Source organism: Mustela putorius, unplaced genomic scaffold (assembly GCF_011764305.1).
Source record: "Mustela putorius furo isolate JIRA1106 unplaced genomic scaffold, ASM1176430v1.1 tig00003987_pilon_pilon_pilon, whole genome shotgun sequence".
NCBI lineage: Eukaryota > Metazoa > Chordata > Mammalia > Carnivora > Mustelidae > Mustela > Mustela putorius.
This window is the reverse complement of record NW_025422126.1, coordinates 13,570,402-13,598,358: the sequence shown is the minus strand read 5'-3', so window position 1 is coordinate 13,598,358 and position 27,957 is coordinate 13,570,402. Positions and strand designations below refer to the sequence as shown.

Genomic DNA, 27,957 nt, shown 5'->3' with positions numbered 1-27,957 from the left:
TGAGAATTATTCTGTGTTTGAGGTCCCTAGGTTCAATGATTTTTTAAGATGCCTTCCAGAAGTAATTCTCCAAGAACCTATGAGTTAAGAAATAATAAATCAAGGTTTTCCAAATCCCCATGAGTACAATACATCAATGAGAAGACTCTTGCTTAGGGTAAAAAATAAAAGACAAGACAAAGTGTGCTAAAGAAAGAGAAAGACCGCTGTGGGGAGAGCTGAAAAGTTGGGTCAGGAAAAGCCACTCACCTTGAGCCAACAAGGACTACAGAACTTCATTATTATTTCAAAAACCTCAGTCTGGCATCTAGGGGTAAACTCAACATAAACTGAGGAAGAAGGGTCATCTGGGTGCCTCAGTCAGTTAAGCATCTGCCTTCAGCTCAGGTCATGATCCCAGGGTTCTGGGATGGAGTCCTGCACTGGGCTCCCTGTTCAGTAGGGAGCCTGGGTATTCCTCTGCCTATGCCCCTCCCCCTGCTTGTGTGTGCTCTCTCTCAATAAATAAATAAATAAAATCTTTTTAAAAAAATAAATAAACTGAAGTAGAAAACTCCTTGGAATGAGAAGGAGAATGAGATATTTGAGGAACCTATCATGAGCTGGCATTAACACACTGTGAAACAGGAATTCAAAGGGAAAGCCACGCTTGCTGCCCTGGAGAAGCTTAAAACTCAGTTAGTATGGATGAAGCAGGTTGTGACAATTGTCTCAGTAGTACGTATAAGAGCTATGAGAATTCAAATTAATGTATATAAGAATGACCAGAGAGCACTTCATAGAACTTAGACTTTAATTGACCTAACCATGCTTGGGTTATTTTTCCAGAACTATCCATTGATTTAAAATTATTGAATGCTGGAAAACAGCAGGCATTGTGCTAGATGCCTTGTAGGACAGCAAAGTAATTAAAAAATGCAAGATCTGTCATTTCAAGGAGCTCACAAAGAGAAATATAAGAAAGCCTGGCAATACAGTATCACTGATGATCCTCAGAAATTTAGGGAATTAACAGCTTTATTTGAAGTATCAGGAGACTGTGCCTCAAGAAGATGAGCTAGTTTCTCTAAGATCACAAGTGTCAGGTTTGCGCTCAGAACATTTTGACCGCAGAATGTCCATTTCTCCACACTGTATTTTGTTGGAAGTCAGGAGAAGGACAGTTACCAATCATGCCTTGGGTAAGAGAGAAAGCTTCCAAAAGAAAGTGGTACTCAAACACGATCTTGAAGTCCGAGTAGGAGTGTGCCACATATAGGATACAGCATGAACATGAAGGTGGAAACTGTAGGCATGTTAGAGTGAGGCCAAGCATATCAGGGATACCAAATGGATAGTGTCGTTGCTGTAGTGGTAGGTGTAGCAAATGGAGCTGACCAGGAAGGTCTTGATGGTCAGGCAGCTTGTATGGAAAGCCTGGTTTGAGCTTTGAAGCACACCGAATTTTGAGAACATCCAGGAGATCAGAGGCTCTCCACTGAAAGTTCTCATCTGCTGCAAACAAAGTGCCCAGGCTTTCAGTCCACTCCATGTGCCTACGCAAAGTCTGCATCTACACATGCAAAGACAAGTGGACAATTGTGTCAGTAACCCACATCATTCCAGCCTACCCAGACCCCTAAGCCCAAAGCGCCCATCTGTTTGGATGGGTCTCCTTGAGAACAACCTCATTTTCCTAGATCCCAATGCAGGCAGGCTTTCCTGAGAATGTCAGTTAATTCCTAATGAGTCTCCACTCAAACCAACCTCTGGTGAAAACATAATCACTCCCTTAATTTCTTTCATTAGTCTTTTACCTTTTTTCAGCAATTTCATAGTCAGTCATTCTGTTACTTACTGAGACATTTAGGAAATTATATAATCTTCACAGTCAAGCTGTTCTTCATTGAAAAAAACAATGAGTAGTTAGTGACTTTTGCCAAATTTTGCTTCATTTTATTTAAAAATCCTTATAATTTAAAGAAGGGAATACAGCTGAAAGAGTATCGGGAGCCTTACTGAATGCCGGCCACATGCAGCGTGCAAGTGCCTCCTTTGCCCTGCAAGTCCTTCCTAAAGTAAAGGAGGTTGTTAGTGAATAACTAGTCCTGTTTGGTCACAAGCTGGTACAAAAGAGAGGTGACAGATGCTATTCCAAGTAGTAAGAATATCTGTTGCAAAAACTCAGCTCACGTCATCTCTAATCACCACAACAAAATGTGAAGGGAAATCATTTATTCCCTCTTCACAGATTTAAAGAAACTAAGGTTGGGGCCCCTGGGTGACTCAGTTGGTTAAGCCTCTGACTCTTGGTTTCAGCTCAGGTCATGATCTCAGGGTTTCAGGATCAAGCCCAACACTGGGCTTCAAGATCAGCACAGAGTCTACCTGAGATTCTTTCCCCCTGTCTCTCCTTCCCCCTCTGCGACTCTGCCCCACTCACACATGCTCTCGCTCTCTCTTACTCAAATAAATAATAAATAAATTATATATATATATATATATGCACACACACAATATATGTTATATATGTATACATATTATGTTATATGTTATATATGTTATGTTATATATGTTATATATGTATATACATTATATGTATATATGTGTGCGTGTATATATATAATTTTTTTTAAAGGGAAGGAGGAAGAAACTAAGGCTTAGAGAGACAAAGAAATCTGAACCCATGTCTGACTGACTCCAAAGCCCATAATCTATTTACGGTAGCATGCCCTCTTCCTGTTAAAACCATGTCACTTGGTGCATTTTTAGAAAAATGAAGTATGCTAAATTGGGTTTAGCTTTGTCAAAAACTGAGTTGGGCATAAGCTTAAATCCTGAAAGGCAGAAGCTGCTTCCCCCAATGATGTACATGTTTCTCGATGGGAACTTCTCTGAATGAGCTTAGGGCTGCACGCTTCCTCTAATTGTGGCCTGCTAGGGGGACAAGTCTTGGCAAGTGTGTTCTTTCAGTCATTGAATAAACCTTTATTAGATGCCAGTTTAAGGAGCTTGCCATGCAATGTGAACCAAGCCAAATAAGACATAGTCACTGCCCTGAAGAATTAGGGATATTGGGGGAGAGAAGCGTCCCCACAGGAAATAAGTGATTAACACTAAACAAGAGGGACAAGAAACTTGCTCTGAAGTTCAAAGGAGGAAATTATGGCTTGGAAGCTGGAAGAATTTGAATTTTGGTGGTGGAGGGGGTGGGGAGACCTTGAAGGATTAGTAAAATTTGCAAGGGGGGAGACAGGATGATAAAAATAGGATACAGGATACATAAGAGGGAAAACATTGTTTACTCTCATTGCAAGCAACAATTTATGAAGGGGAATAAAAGGACTCAGGGGTGGAAAGTTAAATCAGTTCTGGTGCCTTAAATTTTCTAGGAAACTTGGACTTTATCCTGTAGACAGAGAATTTTAATGGTTAGAACCAAACCCAACCTCGTGATTTCCCCTGGGCTTGCACCCTGAATGTACTTGTGTTGCTGCCCAACTGTCACTCCCTGGCAAAGGTCCTGACTTACTCATTTTTGTGCCCCTAGCACCTAGTGTGGTGTCCACCAGAAACATTCTGTCTGCTCCATCCTCCCTTCTTGGAGGAAAAGAAAGTGAATGATCAGAAGTAAATTTCCAAGAGATCAATCTGGTAACTGTGAAAAGAAATGATTGGAAGACACAAAGACTGACAGTGGGAGGTGTTCAAGAAAGGTACTCCAGTATTCTGGGTGTGAAATTTTGAAAATCGGAACTTAAAACAACAGCACAAGGAAAGAAATGTGTGAAATGATTGCTCAAGAGATCAGAGAGGACTGTCATCCTTGGACATCTGACCTAGTGGTTCCTAATATTACTCTGTTTCCTTTTCCAAAGCCTCAAACTCCCTTTGAGAGGGGATATTGGCTGTGAGGGAGGGCATGGGACAGAGATGGAGCTATGGTGATAGGATCATAGCAGTCTCCCTGCATCAGACTGGAGCTAGCACCGAGATGTCTCAGTTCTACTTCGTACATTCTTTGGAAGTTTCCATACAACCATTGATTCCTACTATGTCATTTACAGATAAAGACTGAGAATCATTTTTCTGGGACACACGGAGTGTTAGTAGCAGAGCCTGCCATTGCATCATTTATCCAAATAGTGACTTGACGGTCAGTGTTTTGTTAGCAAGTAGGAATTATGTTTGCTTCATTGGGTTGAGTTATGGGGATTGTTTTCATAACACCTGTAAAGTAACATTCGAGTTTCAAGGGAGAGGTCATTACCGCCCTCAAAAGGAAGCTCCTTAAGAGTGCTAGTCTTTGGACGGCTGGAGCCCCATGAAGAGTTCAAATGTCTTAAGAGTAAGTCAGAGATTTGGGAAGTGGAGTGGAAGGAGCAACATACCGCCCCACTCCATGGGGCATCCGGAAAGCAACATTTCTCCTCAGAGTTCACCCACCCAGAAAAGGTACCTCCTCGGGTTGCTTATTTTCATTTCCGTACTCTAGAACATCTAGCAGATTGCTTATTGGTCTTCCAGCTCCAGTCTTTCTCCTTTGATTCTTTCCACATCCTGAATATAGTGTGTTTTTAACCAGACTAGCATTTTTACGTAAAGAATAAAAACATGGCTACATCCAGAGAATTCTTCAATGTCACTAGCCTGTCCTGGGGAGAGCGGCTAACTCATCCTTTCCCCTGCCCCCGACTGTGATAATCACACCTGTCCAAACCTTGAGCTCCTGTGTCCTCTGAGGACCATGTGAGCAGCACACAGATCATTCTCTGATAAAGAAGGTCTTGTGGTTCTCCAAAGACGGTTCTCAGAGGGGTCTACAGTTGAGGATTTTAGCCGAAGTTAGATTAAAGTTTTCACACTTTGTGTGTGTGTGTAAAATCAATTCTGTTGTATCAAATCAATTTCCAAAAGAAGGCAACTCTTGAAAGCAGGAGTCCATTTTGATAATGCAGGTGAGACATGAGGAAGGCCATCCTAGGACCATACAGTAGCTATAGAGAGGAAAGAAGAGACCGGAAAATATGTAGCAGAAGGAAAAACAAAAATTGTGTAACCTGGACCACCTACATCAGCATTAGCTGAGACTCTTATTGAAAATGAACGTGCCCAGGCTCAACGCCCGTCTTTTGGAATCAGAACCTCCAAGGATAGTGATAAGAAAGCTGCATTTTAACAAGCTCCCCAAGAGTTTCTTTGGGCATGTGGAAATTTGAGAATTTGAGGTACGTAAGCATAATGACAAGGTTTAATATCAGACAGGCTGACCACCTTCCTCCAGAGTTATCATAATATGTCTAAGTTTTAGTTACCTCATGTGTAAAGCTGGAGATTATATTAAAAGATATACTATATATAAAGTGCCTAGAAGTTTAGTCTATCTCTTCCCCTTGCCCACCGCCCCCTACCACTACCCTCATGCACACATCTCTCAAATTTAACTCCTTTATTAGGCTAGAATGAGCAACCTCCTCAAGTCTATTCCTTAGACTCTAACTCCCCCTCACACAGATGAGAGGAAGGGAGAGTTGCCACAACTTTGCCCTGCACCCATCTGTGTAATGGGTATTTTTGACTCGGTGCTCACTGACCTTGAGGTTGAGCAGGAAGGAGCAAGTGGCAACAGGACTGTTCTCACTCAGTCCCCAAGTCCTGCCAGTCAGGAATGTTTCTGAGTTTTCTGTTATACTCTGTAGCTATCTATGGGAAATTCTAGAACCCCTGCATTTCATTCAGTATACCAGTTTCTCTGAACATCATAGGCATTGCTCATTTGTATTAAAAAAAAAAAAAATCCTGTGAGGAACGAATTCTTAATATGCTCCTTTTACAATGAGAAACTGAAGTCTAGAAAGGATGTATTACTTACTTACCCAAGCTCATAGAGCTAGTAAGTGGCAGAGCTGGGCCCTGCATGATGTCATACTGTGTGAGCAAAACAGGGTAATTGATTCTTTAAGGCATTTTATGTATGAACTCATTCTAGATGTTATTAGCATAGCTAATTCTATCTATTCAATTAGTGGTGCTACTAGGGCTAAAGTAATATAAATAGGAGATGTATAATTTGTGGTTATAAAAATAACAAGTATAGTTTCATCAGATGGGAACACTAAGCTTTTGTTAAATATTCTTCCCGCTATTAATTCAGAATGTTAAGTATTATTTAGAGAATTTGGCTCAAATCCATTTCTACTTTAAAGTTAATCATGAATGCATTCCGATTCACTACAGAGCTTCCTTTAACCTGGCTCTTAAGGCAAAAGGCCCAGAGTCACACCTTAGAGCCTGCGTATTTCAATTTGCAGAAGTTTTTAACTCACTGGAAAGCTACAAAAATACTGAAAAATAAGGATGCAGGATTGACTACCCAGTCATCTGACTTCCTCCTGACTCTTAGCAAACAAAAATAGTATGTATATCTTGCCTCTTTTCAGCTGTGCACTGTTTACATGTAGGTAAATTATTTTTTAATGACAGATCATGTAATGTCTGAATCATTTCAACAGCAGCTTCTGCTATCTTCCTAATATTCATTAAACATACCTAATGACTTTACCCCTTCATTGGGGGGGGGGGAAACGGGCTCTGAAATGTCACTGTCCTGGATCCTGTATTTAGCTTTTCTAATGATGTGATCTGGAAGGAATAGCTTCTCTTTCTGAGTCGGGTTAAAGGAAGCTCTGTAGTGATGTTTCAGCTGCAATAATAAAATCTAGAGAATAGATTGCAAATTCCTTAAAGACAGGGAATAGGACTTATTTAGGACCTAAAATAGTTCATGGTATTCAATCAATAATTATTAAATTAAATAATGTGAGAAGGTTATGTATTGAAAGAAATGTTATTATGTAAATTAGAAGGTACAGCCCACGTGGATTTTGCTGCGGCTTAGAGAACCGAACGATTTATTGCTGCCTTTAAAGGAAGGTTCTCGCAATCTGAGTGTTCTTTTCCTTTCACTTCGGTAAATAGATTTTGAGTTTCCCCTACGTGCAGAATACTGCTCTGGCCACGGAGTGGGGACATGGATGGCTAAGGCCCTACCTCTGCCGTCCCAGAGCGACCCTTCTACTGTATGCATACACACAGGTTGTTAGAAACCAGAACCAGTTTATGCAGGATACTACTGAACCGGAAACCAACCCAGGGCAGAATCAATAAAACTGTTCCTAAAATAAACTTAAAATAAAAAAATAAAACCAATTTTAGACTGATTTCCAGGTTAAAAGCAAAAATGTGGTTGTGATGGATCCACTCTTTGGGGATTAAGAAATTCTTCCTGCGTATTAGGTAAGCAGTCCACATATTTGCACAGCACTTTGGTGCATTACCCATTTCACTGGTGAGGGGGCAGGGGCGGGAGACATTGAGTGGTCTGTCCATAGTTAGACAAGGGCTGTCCTTTGGAGGTACACGAATACCATTTCATTTATTCAGCAGAGGTTTGCAAGGTGTCTTTCATGTCCAGCATTGTGGTAGGGACAAGGGAAAAACAAAGACGCATGAACCTTTGCTCTTGTTCTTGGCAAACATTGAATGGCCTGGGAAATAGTTGGATTTCCCTAGTTGGCACTCTCCATACATAATCTGCTCCTCTCAGCAGTCAAGAGACCCAGTCCTGCAGTCCTAGTTATGTAAGTGGCCAAGTCATTGAGGCAGACCAATTTTTCCTCTGTAAAATGGGACCAGTAGAGGTATAGTGAATTTGCGTCATTAAGGTGTGAGAAAAACTAGGTAGCCCTGGGTGGTTTAGTCGGCTAAGCATCTGACTTCAGCTCAGGTCATGATCCCAGGGTCCTGGGACCAGTCCTGCATCAGACTGAGCAGGGAGCCTGTTTCTCCTTCTGCCTGCTGCTCTCACTGCTTGTGTGCTCTCTCTCTCTCTCTCTGATGAACAAATAAATAAAAACTTAAAAAAAAAAAAAGATGTGCAATAATCTAAAGAGATATACACTTCTCAAGAAAAAAAATCCATGTGTGTCTCCTCCTTCCTTATCTCTCTATCCATCACCTATCATGATATAATAGGAGCCATGAATCCACCAGTTCATGTAAAGGCACGAGACAATGAAAAACATATGATGGCTAAGGATTGTGAGGTATGGCACTCTGTGCACTTGAGGTCCAGTGAGGGGAGAAAAAGGGAAAAATAATTCTTTCCATGCAGCAAAGACAATTGGTATCAAGGGAGACACTATGGGAAATATTCTTTACTTGTTAGTAGTGATAACATGTAACGCTGTCTCCAGAGTTCTGGAAAATGTGGGTGAAGTGAGAACTCTCCCAGCGCTGTCTCAAATGTCTTACAAGTACGAGTCAGTGTACCTGAGAGCCTGTCTCACTTGAAAAGAAGCAATAAGCTTGCAGATACGCTGTTTGCCTTTCACATTTTGACAACTGTATGAATATTTGTTACCACTTGTCAAAACTGGTTTTAGGCCTTCTTGCTGTGAATGGTGGTTCCCCCTCAGAAGGCTTCAAGAAGCCACTGTTTCTCCCTGTGATTGGCTTGTACCCACCTGTCACGAAGAATTAACCCCTTAATGAATTTGGAGCTCATGTCCCATGTGAATGACACAGCTGTCACTCCTCATTCTGAGAGAAGGTGCTCTGTGAGCACCTCCCAAGCCTAAACCCACAGAGCCCCCTTCGAGGTGGAGCCCTTGGGAGCACAAGCCCAATAGATTACAGTTAGAAAATAAATATGCTGGGGGCACCTGCCTGGCTCAGTGGGAAGAGCATGTGGCTCCTGACATCGGGGTCATGAGTTCAAGCCCCACACTGGGTGTAGAGAATGCTTAAAAACTTTAAAATAAATAAATAAATACACCAATTTATGATTGCTACTAAGTGAGACCATTGTTTTGTTAAAGGTAAAGTGTTCTCCCTTCCCCTACCCGATCCCAAGAGCTGACTGAACTTCTACGTCTACTCCCTTCTCAGTAAAGGACAAAGTGCACATGTGGTACATAAACAATTTGACTTTGATCACTATTTCTGTGACCAAATGTAAAAACAATGTAACTATCATTTACTGGAGGTATTCATAAGCCAGGCGTTTTGCTAAATAAACTATAAGGACTTTTCTCATTTATTCCTCACAACAACCCTATTAGGTGAGGACTACATGGGAGCCTCTTTTAAAGAAAATAATCCAGGACTGCCCAAGTGGCTCAGTGGGTTAAGTCTGACTCTTGATTGCAGCTCAGGTCATGACCTCAGGATCATGAGATCGAGTCTGGCGTCAGCGAGGGAGTCTATTTGAGATTCTCTTCTTCTGCCCTTCCCACTGCACTCTCGCTCTAAAAATAAATAAATCAATCAATCTTAAATAAAATAAGAAAACAGTCTTTAGTGTTGACTAAATCTTTTTTGTGATGATGCTTCTGAAATGTATATAAACAAAATTAAGTACACATACCATATGCTTATAGCTCTTATCATCTATCATGTTAAAATCATTTTACAAATTAAATGCCATATATATTTAATAGTCCTATATTACAGCAAGAAAATTCCAAGTTACCATGTGAATGTGATTGGTGGTGCCACTGTGTAAACCTGGTTGCGCCTGCTGTGTGGACGATCTTTTGAATTATATGGACTGGGTGTTTAGCAAAGATTCTGCTCTCACACTGCTGTTTGTCTATGGGATGCCCACTGCAAAACCAATGTGGAGCTCCCAAGCCGGCCCTCACTTCTCACCTTTTACCCACCCCCAGCTCAGACCCCTTAGGAGTTGCTGAATGAATGAGGAGCTCCAGTAGCACACTACAGATGCCTTCTGTGGCTGAATCCAGTCTGGACAGTTTTCTTTGCCTGCCTCACCATGCACGCTCAGCTCTGCTCTCCTGGGCCTGTCTGCAGAGATGAGCCTGGAGCAGCACCTCTGTTTAGCCCCCATGTGAAATAAATTATGCTATTTTTAGTCTGCCGTGGGCAGAGAGATCCAAGGAATAAACTTTCTTTCTTTCTTATTTTTTTTCCCATTTAATAGTAGGATCTTCCCTGTAATGAAAATACATAACACTTTGATGAGTAGATTTTGCAACCTGTCAGCTGCAAATTACCCTTCTTTAAAATGTATAGTCCAAGTACTTGAAGTTGCTGATTCAGTGATAAAAGAATGGTTCTGAACTCTACGTCTGATTTCTGTAGAAAAATTTGCACTGCTCATTGATTGCTTGCTTAACTGCTCAAGCAGAAGTAATCATCCAGGAGTACCAGATGTCACTGAGGGGTTCACAGTGTGGGCCAGAGCTGTCTCTTGAGCATCTTTCCCACAATTTGTCTGAACCCCGCACTCCCCTAAATCCTACACCTCCATCCAGAAAAGTTGCAGGATTGGGGAAGAGTTGCGGGGGAAAGAGGTGGCTTTGCGCCCCCTGTTGGGCAGGCCTTTTCTTTGCCTGAATTGAGCTTTGCTTTTCTAGCTCCATGGGCAGTCTCCTACTCATTCTTTAAATCCCATTTAAAATGGTGCCCCTGAGCCTTCTCCACCTACCCCAGTGGCCCTCACTCTCTCCTCAGTGCCCTGTTATATACACCTCCATCGTAACAGTTATAACACAGTGTGGTAATGATTTACTTAAACTGTGAGCCCCACATTTTGTGTTCCCGGTGCTGCAGAGGGGACACACCTGGAGGACAAAATTCATCACACATACCATTCAACAGGAGCCAGCCTGAGAAAGTGAGCTTTTGCAATTCTTTTTCCCAGAGGAGGTGCCTTTTGCCTTTGGAGCCCTGAAGCTTATAGAACAAAAGAATACTTACCATTTATTGAACACTTACTGTGGGTAAGCCCATACATGCCTGGTTGCATTCAGAACTACACAGCCCATGATGGAGGAGGTATTAGTATCCTCCTCCTTTGGAGTCTTCAAATAATGGATATTGGTGTCAAATGTAGTGTCTCCTAGTAGGATTTGCACTCTTCATCCCCTGTAAAGAGAATGGATAAGGACTAATCATATTATCAGATGCTGTTTCCTGGCACTGTGCTATGTGAGGCAAATACATTTTCTCACAAGTGGAACACAGTTGTTATGTGAATGGTATGTGGAAACAAGGTGCAAAAAAATTCTTCTTGAACCAGGACAGTAGCAGGAACAATGAAGAAAAAGTGACAGAAACTCTCAAGTAAGGAATCAAGGATGATTGCAGAGTTTCTGGTGGATGCTGAGGGGAAAAATAAATCCTCCCTAGGGACATGAAGCATTCTCTTTGGCTTTAAAGTGACCATCAGTTATAGTGACAGTCTCACCCTGAGATCCCTGGTGTCTTGTATAGAAATAACAATGAACCTGCTGGGCCATGTCAGCTAACATGAATAGGAAGGGTGTGCATGTGTTTGTGTGTGTGTGTGTGTGTGTGTGTGTGAAAGAGAGAGAGAGGGAGAAGGATAAAGCATTCTTAAATGGAAGTGTTGGGGGGGTTGAAGGTGTTTTTATTCCTGTTGAGGGGTATATGTGTGTTTTCATGGTTTTTATCTGCACACTCTAAAATCTTAGAGGAGTTCAGATCCCTGCCAAGTGAAAATCTGTGCTTTTATCAGCTACTATTTGAAGTTTGGCAAGCAATGTTCAATTTTTCTTTCTCCAAAAAATGAACTGTTGAGAAATCTTTGGGCTACTCCTATCTCTCCACATTAGAACTAAGATATCCTCCCTCCCATGAGCTCTACCTGTCTTAGAAAACACAATCGACTAGCATATAGCATTTGAAATGTTCCTCAGAGGAAATGTGTAAATAGAAGGCTCAGCATGGGCTGAACAACAGTGTCCCAGGCGGAAACACCTCTCCACTCACCTGCCACACTACTGAACTCCCCAGTGAGAGTTCTAACCCCTGTGACTCGTCCTGTTAAAATGGGGCTATTGGCTGAGGGCCCAGCAGTTTCAACTCTAATGGATTTGCCTTCATTTGTGAGTCCCCCCCCTTTCAAAAACAAACAGGAGGTGAAAATTACTCAATCAGGCACAACTTGACAAAGAATACTATTTATTATTGTGCTTTATGTATTGGTTTGCCTGTAATTCCTCCTGAGACACGAATGCTGCAAGTGACGTCTTTGCGCTCTGGGTCTGCGTTGACATCAGATCATGGGAGAGAAAAAGTAAACTGTCAACTCCTGACACTGAGTCATCATCCGAGAGGGTGAAGCTCGAAGAGACCAGCTAAAGGAGGGAAGGAAATGGGGGGAATGGTCAGAGGGAGGAGGAAATATCTTCACAACATAAAGGACCTTTAAGGTCATTCATTTATCTCCCTGACTGACGGAATAGAAAGCTGATGCTCAGGGAAGGAAAGTGACTTTCCCAAGCTCAGGTGAGTAGGAGGGCCCAGGCCAGGAGTCTCTCCTTGTCTCTCCTCTGAGTTTCCATAGCACACGTAGCATCAATGACTGCTTATTGTCCAGCACGAGACAGTAAGCCCCGCAAGCAAAACAAGTTGCTTCTCTGAGCCTCTCGTATTACCAGTGGTGGTGGTGATGGTGACGATGGTGATGATAGCATGAAGTAGACATTATTAAATCTGTGATACAGAGACAGTAATCCCAGAAAGGTTAAATACCTAACCCCAAGGACACAAAGCCAGTGAATTAAATCAAATTGTTAATAAGGAGGACTCTCAAAAAGAAAAAAAAAAAAAAAAATGTATCTAGCAGAGAAGCAGTGTGCCTGGGCCTGTCTGACCCAAGACTGGGCTCTTACCTCTTCCTTGTGCATAATCCTCATTTAATAAGTATCTAGGAGGATATACAGGTCCTGGCTTCACCCTTTAACGTGACAGGCTCCATCGGAACAAACTAGATTGTGAATGAAGTCACTGGTCCCTCCCTCCCTGCCCGCAGTACAACACAGCACAGCTCCCCTGCCACAGACACCTAGCTGTCGACCAGTTCTTCCCTCTACCAACTCTGCTTAGGGAACTACTCTGTCCTCAGCCCTGGAAAAGTACAAACAGAAAACAAAATAGTAGCAATGTTTGGGTTTTGGAGTTGGAGAGAGTGGAGTTTAAATCTGGTTCTGCCACTTACCAGCGAGGCAAATTGATGTCCCCTCTCTCTGTAATATTAATAGTGGTTTTCTAGTTTGTATGCATGTAATAATATGGACAGAGGGGTGTGTGTGTGTGTGTGTGTGTGTGTGTAATTGTGGGGAGAATTTAATGGCATTATTAGTATGAAAGGGTTAATTAGACATATACTAACAAGGGCTCAGAGAAAGAGCTCAACAAATATTTGCCACTATTAATATTATCCATGAGTTTACATTCAAATTGGAGAAGAGGTATACTTTGAGTTATCAGAGAGCTGTCAAGAACTCTGCCTAACTTCTTTGGCTGATGGAATAACATCGCTCTCTTTATCCCTCTTCCACTTAGTGAGCAATGACCTATCCTTCAAACCTAGTTCACATTTCACCTCCTGCTCCCCTCCACAGCAGAACTTATTCTGCCTTCCTGATGCCTCTCTAGTACCTTGCTCACACTGTCACAGCTTACTAATAACTCAAGAATCTCTCTGTGTCCCTAAATTGCAAGGTCCTTCGGAGTTTATTACACCTCCAGAGCCTAGTACAGTGCCTGGCTTATACTTAAGCTCAGCATATATTTGGGGCATGAATAAATGGAAGTAACTGCATAGAACAGAGGGGCCTAGAATAGTTAGGAGGGCCTTCTTTCAGAAGGTGGTCCATGAGGGATGGACTTCAGAAGTGCTTGGATAAGCAGTAATGGAAACAAGGGGAAAGACAATTACTTCATTACTTTCTTTTTCTTTAAGATTATTTACAAGAGACTGAGCGAGATAGTGCACACACACACACACACAGAGGTGAGAGGCGGAGGGAGAGAGAGAGAGCAGACTCCCTGCTGAGTGGGGATCCCAATGCGGGGCTTGATCCAACAATCCTAAGATCATGACCTGAGCCAAAATCAAGAGCCAGATGGCCAACTGGTTGAGCCACCCAGGCACCCCAACATTTTAATTACTTTCTATTGGTATAATCAATGTATGGATTTGAGTAAGGGTCCTCTCCTCACCCAGATAAGGTAAATCAGCTTACACCTTCCCTGCTGGCCTCGTGGCATCACATCACCTTCAGCGTGAGTGCGTAGGACCAGCCAGTAGAGAGGAGAGGAGCCCTGGGGAAGTTGCAGAAAAACTGGCATTCCTGAGAATGAAGAAATGAAACTGAGGAGCGCTATGCTCTCTGGAGGTGAACATCGTACATCACGCTACTCACTATTCTCACAGCCCCTCGTGGAGCCGTCACGGAAATCTCATTGCGCAAACCATTTGAAAAGAATAAAGCAACAGGGGTTATGTTTCAGAAATAAAGTATAAGATCCCACGGAAAGTCATTTGCCAGCAGAAGTTCTCAGTGATGGTTACTGGGACTGTATGCTGAAAACAGAGCGCAGGGAGTACTTGGAATCTTTGCAAGTGGTCATAAGAAAGGCAGTATTGCCTAATGGTTAAGGCTCAACTCTGGAACTTGGGAATGAAACCTGGCTCATGAATCATAGCTGGTGTAATTCCTGGAGCAAGTGATTCACCTCTCTATTACAGTGTGGACACAATTTGAAGCCACTAAATAGAAGCTGATGATAGGAGGAAAGCACTTAGAATGGGAGTCCATGTAAATCACTTACAAAAGCACCTGCCGTGTAGGTTAGCGTTGAACTATTGTTTTTAAAAAATGCTGTTATGGGGCACCTGGCTGGCTCAGTTGGTAGAGCATGTGACTCTTGATCTCAGGGTTATGAATCCGAGCTCCACATTGGTTGGGTGTAGAGAGTACTTAAAAAAATAAAAATAGATTTTTTTAAAATGCTGTTACAATGACCAAGTCCCTGTTACCAGCTTTTCTCCATGCATCGTTCTGGAGCCCTGTGGCAAGTGCAAAAGAAAACTTTAATACAAGATCATGTTCCTTACGGACTTAGGCTGAAGAAGAAACATGAAACTAATATAAATAAGGCAATTAAAGAACCCTTAAGTCCCAAACTAGATGACTCTGGGCGATGAGAAGGAAGAGGACTGAAACAGTCCGAGAAAGAGGAGAATGAGCCTAACCTGATGGTTCCTCAATTACAGTTCATTAATGATAACTAATATTGGATTCATTCAGGTTAGGATTTTATCAGCTATATTGTCAAACTCCAGATTGTGAGAAAAAAAATATAAAAATAAAACAAGCCTCTCATTTATCAGTCCATTTAGAGAATGCTAAAATAAGAGGGAAGAGAGTTCATTTAACTTGATCTTGAATGAGGTTTCAGAATTTGTGAGTGAAAGAGGTAAAAGAAACCTCAAGGATTGGCTGGACTAAGCACCATATTTTATAGATGGAGAGAAGTGAGGTGACTTGCCCAAGTCATCCTGGAAACCCAGGTCTCTTTTTGTTCTGTCTGATTCTTGACTCCCTGTGGATGTTCACTGGCTTCTGTGACTCCTGAAGGTCATTCTTCTTGTGTCATATCAGTCAGCTGGTTGGACTCCCATCTATGAGTCCTAGAACTTTTCCTGCCTGTGCTCACTGCCCTTCCTACTGTGGCCAGTTACGTGCTGACAACCACATTGTGGAGGCTTAGCCCTGCAGGCATTGACAAGAACCTTTGTTTTTGTTATTGTTGTTTTGCTTTTTTTTTTTTTTTAACATGTATTATTTGCTTCAGTGGTACAGGTCTGTGAATCATCAGTTTTACACAATTCACAGCACTCACCATAGCACATAACCTCCCCAATGTCCATAACCCAGCCAACCTATCCCTCCCCCTGACCCCCCTGACAAGAATCTTTGAGCTGTAGCAAATAGCAAGGGATAGAAAGGGAAGAAAATGAGGGACAGTGGGAGGGGGGAAGAAGGAATGAAAGGAAAAAAATTAAAAATTACAAGAAAATGAAGAAATCAGCAGTATTACCAACATCAGATCCACGGAACTATTCTGAACCTGTCTTCTATCTAATACATGAGGATTTAAAAATAAATCCAGTGTGTCCCATTGATAAGAATATGGTGAAAGTGGGGTGCCTGGGTGGCTCAGTCGCACTCTGCCTTCAGCTCAGGTCATGATCCCAGGGTCCTGGGATAGAGTACTGTGTGGGCCTCCCTGCTCAGCAGGGAGTCTGTTTCTACCTCTACCTTTATTCCTCTCCCCACCCAAGTTGTGCTCTCTCTCAAATAAATAAATAAAATCTTTTTTTTTTTTTAAGAAAAGATGAAATGCTGGATGAGTCTAGGATTATGAAACAGTAAATTGGAATTCTATAGCCTGCAATTTCTTATGGAGTCTACCACACAAAATGGTGCACAAATTGAAAAAAGAGAATGACACATTGTCAGAATGCTTTACTGAATTTTATCATCTCTGGCACTAATCACAAATATCAAGATCCATTTCAGTGCAGATCAGAATTGCTAAGGGACCATCAGAGGGCTTGCCACATAAAAGTACATGGTAGTCAGTCATTCAATAAATATATTAATTGATAAAGTGAATAATGAAAAATTACAAATTTATTAATAAAGTAAAAAAAAAAAAAAAACCTGCATGAGTGGCCCACTAGCTGACAGTAGGATGAAGGTTCCATCAGCCACAGTGAACTTGAAGAAAGCCATTTCAAGTCTTTCCATCAACTATTGCTATGACCCAGTGACCAGAGTTTCAGGTTTGCAAGACAGGGTGGATGGTGGAAGAAACTCAGCTGCAGTAGACAGCAGAGCACAGCAGCACCATCTTTGGTGTTTGACTCTCTGATTCTTTCATTTGCCCATTCACTCATGTCCACATTCATTCTGGAATACTTTGCATCTTAACAAATCGATCCATACTAATCCCAACTCCAAAGCCCTGTATCCAAAATGATAACCTCCCTGGCTTAACCTCACCAAAAAATTAATTAATTAAACAAAAACAAAAGTAAAATAAAATAAAATAAAATAAAAATTCAGGAGCAAGGTTGATGGTCTCCAGGCCATTTAGCAACTACCTGTCCACAGTAACAGGCTATGGCTAAAGTCAAAGTCTCCTTTTTAAATCGATCAGAGCAGTGCTGCTTTGACACTCATGACCTACTCAGGAAGAACAGTTTAGCCAGTTATTTTACTGTCTCTGGTTATGATGCTCTGAAGTGTAAATATAGTTTTTCATAACTTATTGTCTCATAGCTTTAGATTTTAATGTAAAAGTAATAGAAGCTTATACTGGTTTGACAAATAACCGGTATTGGAAGAGTTAGTCTTCAAGCGGAGAATTTTGACAGAGAAAACCCAAACTTAATATCTCAGTTGTAGGATATACCAGTGTTCTCTTTTAACCTGATTAAATAAATTGTGCTTTTGGCTAATGGATTCAAAATGTAGCTTTTTCATGGAAGGCTTACATTGTAATGGGGTAATGGAGAGTGTAGGGGGTTGGGGGAAGAGAAACGCAATTAGGACACATCATTGGGACTAATTAGAAATTAAGAATAAATGATTGCTGGGGAAAATGTCAATCAGTACAGATCATTCTGAAAGCAGCTTGGGAATATGTCAAAAGGTTTTTTTAAGATTTTATTTGTTTGACAGAGAGAGAAACAGTGAGAGCAGGAACACACGCAGGGGGAGTGGGAGAAGAAAAGCAGGCTTCCGCTGAGCAGGGAGCCTGATGGGGGGCTTGATCCCAGGACTCCAGGATCATGACCTGAGCCAAAGGCAGACGCTTAATGACTGAGTCACCCAGGTCCCCCATGTCAAAATTTTAACTCTTCACAATTTTTAACTCAACAATTCAACTTCTAGAAGTCTACCCCAATGGAATAATTTGAAACAAAATATGTTATAGTCATTGCAACATAAAGTACTTAAAAATGGAAAACTATAGATGTGTCTGACAATGTAGGAAAGCATAAGCCAACGGTAATAATCCACGTGATGAAATACTAAATTGTTACTGTGTTTATAAGATATATTGGCTTGGAGTCATAATTTCTTTTGGTATTTTGTTGTTTTGTTTTGTTTGGCTTTGCTTTGCTTTGTTCTAAGTAGGCTCCATGCCCAGTGTGGGGCTTTAACTCAAGACCTTGAGATCAAGAGTCATATGTTCTACCAACTGAGTCAGCCAGGAACCCCATTTGTAGTCTTCATTTCTTTTGATGTCTTTTCTAATTTTGGTATCAGAGTAATAGTGGCCTCACAGAATGAATTCTATCTTTTGGAGGAGTTTGTGAAGAAAAGGCATTTATTCTTTTTTAAATGTTTAGCAGAATTCACCAATGAAGCCATCGGGGCCTGGGCTTTTCTTTATGGATAATTTTGGAAATTACTAATTCATTCTATTTGTTACAAACCATTTCAGAGTTATTTTTGTTCTTTCTTTTTTTTAAAGATTTTATTTATTTATTTGACAGAGAGATAGAAAGAGAGCACAAGTAAGCAGAGCAGCAGGCAGAGGGAGAGAGAGAAGCAGGCCCTCTGCTAAGCAGGGAGCCCAATACGGCGCTCCATCCTAAGACCCTGGAATATGACCCGAGCCAAAGTTAGCCACCTAACCAACTGAGCCACCCAGGCGCCCCCAGAGTTATTTTGATTCTTGAGTCAGTTTTGGTAGTGTCTTTCTAGAAATTTGTCCATTTCCTCTAAATTACCTAATTTTTGGTATATGGCTGTTCATTGTATTCCCTTATAAATTTTTTTATATCTGTAAGGTCAGTAATAATATCCCTTTCATTCCTGATCAGTAATGCTTCTCTCCTTTTTTCTTAGCCAGTCTAATGATTTATCAACTCTATGAATCTTTTCAAAGACCCAACTTGTGGTTTTATTGATTTTTTTGTTTGTTTTTCTATTTCCTAGTTTATTAAGTTCCGCTCTAATTTTATTATTGCCTTTTTCTGCTTGCTTTAGATTTAGTTTGGTCTCTTTTTTCCCCAGTGTGTTAAGGTGAAAAATGAGATTTTTTTTTTAAGATTTTATTTATTTATTTGACAGAGAGAGAGATCACAAGTAAGCAAAGAGGCAGGCAGAGAGAGAGGGGAAAGCCGGTGCCCTGCTGAGCAGAGAACCCGATGTAGGGCTTGATTCCAGGACCCTGAGATCATGACCTGAGCCGAAGATAGAGGCTTAACCCACTGAGCCACCAAGGCTCCCCAAAGATAAGATCTTTTATTTCAGATATTTTTAATGTAACCATTTTTTAGCTGTAAATTTCCTTCCAAGTACTGCTTTAGCTGTATCCCATAAATTTAGGTATATTGTATCTTTATTCTCATTCATTTAAAAGTATTTTCTTGTTCTCTTGAAATTTCTTGCTAGACCCGTTGGCTAGTTAAGAGAGTGTTATTGTTTTTGTTTTTTTGTTTTTTTAATTTGCATATGTTTGGTGATTTCCTAAATTTCTTTTTGTTATCAATTTCTGATTTCTTTCCATTGTTTTGGATTCATTAAAGCTGATGCTTCTAAAGACTTCCTTATGATATGGAAGGTGTTTCTGTCCTTTTTAAAATAATCCCATTTAGTGAGTTTTACTAAGTGTCAGGCCCTATAATAAAAGCTTATCACATTATCACATTTAAATACTCAGAACTGAGGCCCAGAGATTAAATAGCATTTCTAAGGTTATACAGCTAAATTTCAAAATATTTTCCCATGAGACTTTGCTATATGGTACAGTTAAAAAAAAATTAAAATTCTATAGACCATATGATACAACTAAATTTAAACAGAATAATTTGTTCAAAAACAAAGAAACAAATCAATTTTAGTGTTACTGTTTCTCATAAAGAGATAACAAGTAACTTTTTTCCTCTGTTTCCTTTTAAATCTTCCCTAAAAGAGACATGCTTCATTTACTAATAGAAAAAGTATTTTTAACAAACTAGCCTATTAGTTAGGAAAGGGAATAAAACTTAATTAGGAAAAAAGTTAGAAAAGGAAAATGAAACGGTAATTTTACTGAAGGCATTAATACTTCTAAAAATCATTTAAACTTTCTATTTATGCAATTATGGACCATAGAGCTAAAAATGTGATACTATGCAAAAATGTATACAAGCAAATAGCTGAGCCACCACATTTTTATTACTAGTAATAAACAGCAACTAAAATTAAATCAGATTATAGAGCATAGAATTATGAGATAAAATTCATGAGAAAAACAAATTATGAGAGATAATAACTGCAGAGAAAAGCAATACATTCAAATATCACTCATTTGGCGACGGTCTTATTCTTCCATTACTTCTCCCACTTTCTCCAGATGTTTGTTAATTCCCCCTGCTCCTCCTCCTCCTTTTTCTCCTTCTTTTTGCCAGAAGTTTCTCCCCGTATTACCAATAGGAATTGTCACTCAAAACTTTGGTTCATGCCTTCATTTGATAAATATTTATTGAGTACCTACCATGCCTTAGATCCTGGGGATACAGAAATGCAAATGATACGGTACGTGCTCTAAAATCATAATGTAGTAGGAGAGAAATATACCAAAATGAGTGGCATTCACTGTGACAGCCATGGTAGAACATCTGAACACAACCTTAAAGGTGTATCCAGTTATTCATGAGATGGGCAAAGAAGAAAACATTCCTATAACCACCACCTGAATCAAGACGTAGAAGATATACCTACATATATTTAAGAGAATAGGCTAAGTTAAAAATTTATTTTGGGGAAGGGTCATGTTCTAAAACAATAATTCCTCAACTACTGACTTGATTTCCACCACCCTGGCTTAGTTTTTCCTGTTCAGGAACTTCTTATGATTGAAGTCATCCATAAGTACTCTTCTGTATCTGCCTTCTAACACTCAACAGAATGCTCTTGAGATTTATCCATGTTGTGGATGCTTTTTATTGGCGAAGTAGTTCAGTTCTTTTTATTGCTGAATAGCAATAACAATATATTGGTGTATACTACAGTATACTACAGCTTATGACTTCACCTGTTGATGGACATTAGGGTTGATTCTTGTTTGGAGTCATTGTTAATATTCTTGTACATGCCTTTTTTTGGCATGTGATTTCTCTTGAGTAAATATCTAAGGCTAAATTTCTGAATCATAGGTTAGCTGTGTGATTAACTTTATAGGAAAGTGCCAAACTATTTTTCAAAGTGGCTATACCATTTTACATTCTCAACAACGATTTCTGTGAGAGCTCTCATTGCTTCACATCCTTACCAACACCTATCATGGTTAGTCTTTTTAATTTTATCCACTCTAGTGGGTATTGCGATAGTATCTTGCTTTTGGCTTCAGTTTGCTTTTCTCTGATCACTAATGATATTTTTCATATGATTTTTGACCATTTGTATATCTCACATTAAGTATCCAATCAGGTCTTTTGCCCATTTTTTATTGGATGGTTTTTCTTTTTATTGTTCAATTGTAGAAGTTTTTAAATATTCTAAATAAAAATCCTGTATCAAGCATATTATATTGTTTTCTAGTTTGTGGATTGCGTTTTCACTTTTTTAATGACCTCTTTTGAAGAGCAAAAGTTTTTAACTATGATGAAATCCAATTTTCTAATTTTTTTACTTATAATTTGTTCTTTTATATTCTTTCCAAGAAATATTTGCCTATTTCAGATTACAAATATACTCTATATTTTCTTCTAGAAATTTTATGGTTTAAGCTTTTAGAATTGGCTCTGCAATTCATCTCTAGAAAATTTCGGTGTATGGTACAAGTTATTACGAAAAATTTCAAACATAAAATATATGGATGGAATATAATTATGAACTTTTGTACACATTACTCAGCTTCAACAGCTATCAAATCTTGTCAGTCTTATTGTGCATATTCTCATATGTATGATGTATATATATATGTATGAGATATATGAGGCATATTTGTAAAATTACAATCTTTCTTTTGTTACCATCCAGAATTTAATCCAGGACCACAATTCCTTAATCTCCTTTGATCTAATATAGCTTTTTGTTTTTCAAGACATTGGCATTTTAAGAGGATGTCTCTTAATTTTAGTTTTTCTGATTATTTCTTCATGGTTAGTTTCATCTAATACATTTTTGGCAGAAATACCATATCAGCGATATTGTATACTTCTCAGTGCTTTCCATCAGGAGGCACATGGCGTCAGGTTATCCCACTGTTCGGTGATGCTAAGTTTGATCCCTTGGTTAAGGTTTCCCTGCCAGATAACTCCACCAGAAGGGTGGCTTTACTCACCTTTTTAATAATTAAATAATATGGGAGGAGATAAACATCGTGTTCCCCAACAAACTTTCAATCAGTAGTCTTAGCACCCACTGAGGATTCTTGCCTGAATTGATTATTACTATGGTAGCTAAAAAATGATTGATTTCCTGGCTTTACTACTCCTATAGTTGTCATTCTATTAAAACAAAGAACTTTCTCTTCCTCCTCATTTTTGATTACTTCATTTAGGTAGTTGTGGTAATCTGCCTGGACTCATGAATTTCTTTTTTAATTCAGTGTGTTATACTCAGTTACTACCATTATTCATTTTAATATTCAAATTATCTAGATTTGTCTGGTGTGATCTCTTTTAAACTGACTTTGGTGTCCTTTTGCTATGCCACCAATAGTTTTAGGTTTTTTAAGCTTTGCACTGTTTTTGTGTTTATGATGAGTACGTCCTACTTTCCAGACTCACCTTGTACTTTCCCTGCTGATGGAATGAGCCATTTCTTAAAAAACACTAGTTCCTTTTTTACAGAAAATGGTATTTAGAAAACAAAATCTGAGCACCAGGTATGCTTTTTGTTCCTGGGGTATCAGTACATCTAGGCTCCTTTAGTGAACACAGAGGAAATAAAGTTTTTTAGAAAACCTTAACTTTATGTTGGATGCCTTTAATTACTATTCACCATCATAAGATTCTTCCTGTCCTTCCCCCATCCCACATTTGTAGCTCTCTCCTCTTTTACGGCGACAACCCCACTTCCCAGCAACATCCATGTGTTTACTCATTTGCTCATTACTCATATACCAAATGGTTTCAGAATTCAACTAACAATAAACCTGCTAAGTAAAGTGCAAGATTTCTGTATAATTCTATCTTTAGAATATATTCTGAGGGTAGTCATAGTATTATGTTCCTTTCATATTTTCTGAAGCAAATCAAGTGTGTCAGGTCATTTCAACTTCAATTAACTATTTAAATTAATTTTAATTAACTATTTCAATGTGGCTCAACCACAATGCCCTTATCACAGGTAAAAATTAATAATTACTGAATTAACAAATATTCTGGGTTATTTTTCAGGTCTCAGATTGACTCATAAGTACCATAAATGCTTTTTTGTCATTTTGTTTTGTTTTATAATTTATTTAAACCAGAAATGAAATTTATTGTAATTGGTTGATCCATCCTAAATCTCTTCTGATTTTTATGTTTTCCCTCCATTCTTTTTTTGTTTTCTTTCAATTTTTATGTTTAAAAAACCAGGTCATTTGTCCTACAGTTTGCTCCAGATTTTTCTTAGGGTATAATTTATTATGTTTCTCTATTTCTATAAACTCTTTGTTGGATGAAAGGTTGAATTATATTCAGATTCACTGGAGAAAAGGGTTTTGTTTTGTGTTCTTTTCTTTTGAAAATAGAGGTTTACAGAACTACTCTATAGTAATATTCTATTTTCCCATCAGGAAGCATATATCACTGATTGTCTTTTTTATGTGTGTGATATTACCAGCTATTGGTGCTCAATGCCGAGATCCATTGATTCATTAGGGTTGCAAATGGAAGCCTTTTTGAATTGGACGATGTTCTAGACATACATATAGAGACATTTCTGGGAACAAATCTATCTCAAGCCAACTCTTGTCTTTCCTTTAACAGTCTCTTTATTTCATTCTTACTTGTTCTTGACCCTCTCTTGTTATAAAAATATCTTTTCTGTACAAAGACAAGATATGTATAATACAAAGTGATGGCCCAAATTTATAGTAACAACTTTCCAGGGGGAATACAATTATCTTAGAGGAGATGGGATAAGAAAAAATTAAGAGGAAAGAGGTATTTATGAAAGATAAGGAGGCCACAAAAATTGTGTTATCTGGGCTCAGTACAAATTTAAATCGAAATTCTTCCCAGGGAATGTTCATATCACGAAGGTGACATTTTAGAGCTAGGAAACATTTGAGATGTGAAAATTTTGAACAGGAATATGAGAAGAGAAACTGAAACATACCCCTAGTTTTAAAGTTTTCTGCATGAAAAAGACAAAAATACATCAATTCACTCATGTGTCTTTAAGAGCATGGGATTCAAGTGAAAGAAGCAGCAATTTGAGTTTTTTGTTTTGTTTCCTTTCTTTCTTCATGAAGCATGTATTATCTTAAGCCAGTTCAGCAATGCCATTACAATTTAGGGTCAAGCTGAGCAGTTTCATACCACTTGACCTAACAACTTAGAGATTTTTTGAGTGACAGTGATAATATGCTGACTCCTGGTATGGGTGTTCTAATGTCTGTCACAACATGAAAGGTATTCATTTAACAGAGGAACAGCAGAACCAGATAAACAAGGCATGTGTATCTGATTGATTGCAGGGGTCGGGGAGGGTATTTTCAACTCATTCAATTCAAGATAAAAAGTATTTGCTCCAAGTAAAATGTAAAACATGCTGTGTTTGTTTCCTCCCATCCTATGGTGCAGGGGTTGGGGAGAGGTTCCTTTTTTGAATAAGTTTATTGAGATATAATTCACATAGTATACAGTTCACTCACTTAAAGTGTACAATTCAGTGTTTTTTAGTATATTCATAGGGTTATGCAATCATCACAGTCTAATTTTAGAACATTTCATCTGCCCTAAAACTAACATCATACTCATCAGCTGTCACTTCCCACTCTCTGTATGCCCTATCCCCAACCCTAACCAACCACTAATCTACTTTGTCTCTTTAGGTTTTCGCCTCTCATGAGCAATCACCTTTTAATTGCCATTCACAGCTTGTCCCACTGAAATTCTTTTTATCTTATTTTCTACATTATCAATAAGAATAGAATGAATCCCTCAAAAACATGAGTGGATATCAAAAAAATTGTAACAGGATAACGCACAAAAATATTGTTGAATCCAATAACTTCTGATGGCTTAAATAAATAAATGCCAAACAGTGAAGCTGTAGGAATGATGACAGATTACGGCATCATGAAAGTCAGATGCTAATAATTTTAAATATAAATTTGAAACAGGCTGGGCTTGCAGAAGCTTTTCTTGCTCATAAGAGCAACAATATCTTCAACCAGTAGTTACTAGTTTCATTCAAATCCTGACCTTACCTCTCATCAACTATGTGACTCTGGACAAGGAACAGAAGATTTGTAACTTCAGTTTCCTCATCTGTAATGTGGGAATAATGATGATAACAACCTCCTGAAGTTAGTGTGGAGATTAGCACATGTACAGCTTTTAGCACCAAGCCTGGCACATAATAAGTGCTCAGTAAACGGTTGTTGCATCACTTTTGTTCATTAAGAACTCAGTGATTCAGGTCAAACTCTAAAATGGAATCCTTACATATGCCAACTTGCTACTTGCTACACGTGATTGGTATTTTCAAAGTCTCTGTTCAGATAAGTTTCCTGCCATGAGAGGATCAGATGGAGATCCAAGTTAAGACACAGCAGTGTAGAGGAAAAAATAGCATTGATCAAGTATGATTAAAGGAGCTGTAAACCAGCCTTCAGTTGCTTGAGAGCCATGTGTTCTATAAATAGTAAAAGTGCTAATTTATTATTTTCACTTAACACTCATGTAACAGATTCTCCTTTTTTAAATTTAAAAAAAAAAAAAATTACCAGCAACAGAAAGCTCAAATAATGGTATTATACATGTCTAAAAAAAAAAATAAAGACCAGCGTTAGAGCATTATAAACCACCTATAACCTCTTACATTTGAAATGTTTAGCTAGGACCCATAATGTGTGACTTTTAAGTCTGTGAGTGTGAATGGAAGTTGTGATTTGGTTTTGTGCCCATGAATGTAAGGCCATTTAACCACCAATGATTCTATTACCTTCTCTTTCATTCCAATACAGAATGAGTTTGGGGAATAAGACTAATAAATTAGATAATTTTATTTTGAGCACCTATTATGTATTTTTCTGTTCTTTTAAAGATGTGATGCTAAATAGTATTATATCCCAATCAGATGAGTCATGATACACATTTTCATACTTGGGAAATGTTAACACATTACAGTCCTTGCTTTGAAATGAAAAAAGAGTTAATCACAGACAACACATATTCATTTTCCTTTGACCCCATGAGACAAGTTAAATGATGTGGTTTGCATGTGCCCCCATTTTGGCCCTTAGACACCGCCACACTGTCCATCTGTGTCTACATTTTAACCCCAGGCTTTCCTCCTTTGGGCACTGTTTCGTATTTGCATGAGAATTTGTAATTCTTTTTTTTTTTTTTTGCATGACAAGTCATCCATGATGTTGAAGTTAAATGTCTAACATACCTTGCAATACACATGTCATTAATTCTTACATAATTTTTTTCTTTTATTTTCAGTTACTGAAGTTTAAATATGCTTGAAAAGTAAAAGTGGCATGAAACTGGAGTGATGCAAGAGTATTTAATGTTCCTTTAATGACATCATTTTTTAGCTGGGAAAATTTGGGGGGCAGTTCCCAGCCTTGTCTCTGGACACAAATCCTCAATGACAAGTTCTGACAAAACTATATTACGCATAAGTGCTGTCAGCAGAGTCATAAATCCTAAAGTAGTATTCCTTTTTTACCCTGAGAATGTATATCTAATACTTGACATGTTACATATAAAATATGCTTCCTAATTTCAAAAATTATTAACTATTTGACTTAATTATTTTTTTCTTCAAAAAAGAAATGTCCCATTTCTTAATGGGACATAAAAATTAAGCTCCACTGATTTGGTGAAGTTCCTGGCACCCAAAAAAAGTAATAAATTACTGAATGAGAGCACCAACATTTTAGCACTTTAATGTTTCCTACATAAACATGACTATCAAAATGGATATCTGATAGAAAGCACATGAGTATGCAAAGAAACTAAGTTATGTACACTATTTAGTCAAGCTTCAAAACCATAAGGCATGCCACTGATTCCCTCCAGTGGATAAAATACATACATCTGAACAACGGCTTTTCCTTCCAAATAGTCACCATGTTGGCCTTCATTTATTCCTCCCAGTTGCCATTGCTAAAACTGTTTTGGAACACCCCTTGTCAAATTACCTTCAGAGTCGTTGGCACATTCATTTTAATACCTACATGGTAACAACTCTTGCTCTTTGGAGAGCCTCAGAGCCAGTCAAATAAGTATGGTAATCAAGCTGGTGAAACATTTTTTAAATGTTATGTGAATATGAAATTATTAAGACTTGCAGAGCCTATGGCTTATAAAATGACTGTGAATTCATTTCCCAAAGCAGAACCCCACAGCATTTACATAACAACAACAGTGGGAATAAATGAAATTTTCTTAAGGAGTCTTCTGGGCAAGCAAATGAATAAGTTCTAATATATGTCTTATATTATGTATATCTGTGTTACTTTTAATTAAGCCTCATTTAACCTAATGAAGTGGTTTACATGTTTAAGGACAGTCCTTCTTACAGTATTTTTTATCATGTCAGAATATAGGCAAGTAACCATTATTTCTCCCTTGCTTGCGTATCAAGTTAGTATCTTTTAATATCAGATTTGGGTTGACAGTGTCCCAGCTGTCACCAACGAGCCCTGTGATATTAGCAAGGGACTCAACCTCTCTGTGCCTCTGGCCCCGTTTCCAAGATGAGGATGTGAGGCTCATGTGTCTTTAAAATCTCTTTTGAATGAATGATTTTTATAGATCTGTGTGTGATATTATAAATCTCATATATCATAAACGTACACACTTCTCTGTGTGTTTTAAATTAAATCCTAGCCAAAGTAATTCACATTCAACTTACTAAAAATGACATCCAGGCAGTGATGTGTCTAGTATCTCTAAGA

At 38.8% G+C, this 27,957-nt stretch overlaps 1 protein-coding gene across 20 annotated transcripts in view; it reads left to right on the top strand.

The window, feature by feature from the left end:
* Positions 1–27,957, top strand: part of DLG2 (discs large MAGUK scaffold protein 2) — a 1,545,411-nt gene that overhangs the window by 1,491,320 nt on the left and 26,134 nt on the right. The gene's annotated exons all lie outside the window — the stretch shown is intronic.